A 359-nucleotide genomic window follows, 5' to 3' on the forward strand; every position below is an offset into this window, starting at 1 on the left:
AGCATAGCACATTTTCTTAATAAATTGTCTTTCCTTCTTGTTAACTATTTGGAGTTTTTGTCTATGTATCCTTTAAGCGTTTCAAACCTGGGATTAATGTGTCATTCTATTATAACTGACTAGTTAATAAAAATAATAGTATCACATAAATATCATGTTAAACATATCCAGTATAATATTTAAATAAATTTAGGAATTAAAAATTTGATCAATAAAAAATTATAAAATCTCATTATGGCAAAATAAAATTAATTTTTGATAGAAACTAATATTTTGAAGATATAAATGAATATTTTATTATTTGACAAATATTTTTGAACTTTCTGAAAATCAATATAAAAAAATTTTTTAAAAATTGT

This window comes from Lycium ferocissimum, chromosome 5 (genome assembly GCF_029784015.1).
Source record: "Lycium ferocissimum isolate CSIRO_LF1 chromosome 5, AGI_CSIRO_Lferr_CH_V1, whole genome shotgun sequence".
In the NCBI taxonomy this organism is placed as follows: domain Eukaryota; kingdom Viridiplantae; phylum Streptophyta; class Magnoliopsida; order Solanales; family Solanaceae; genus Lycium; species Lycium ferocissimum.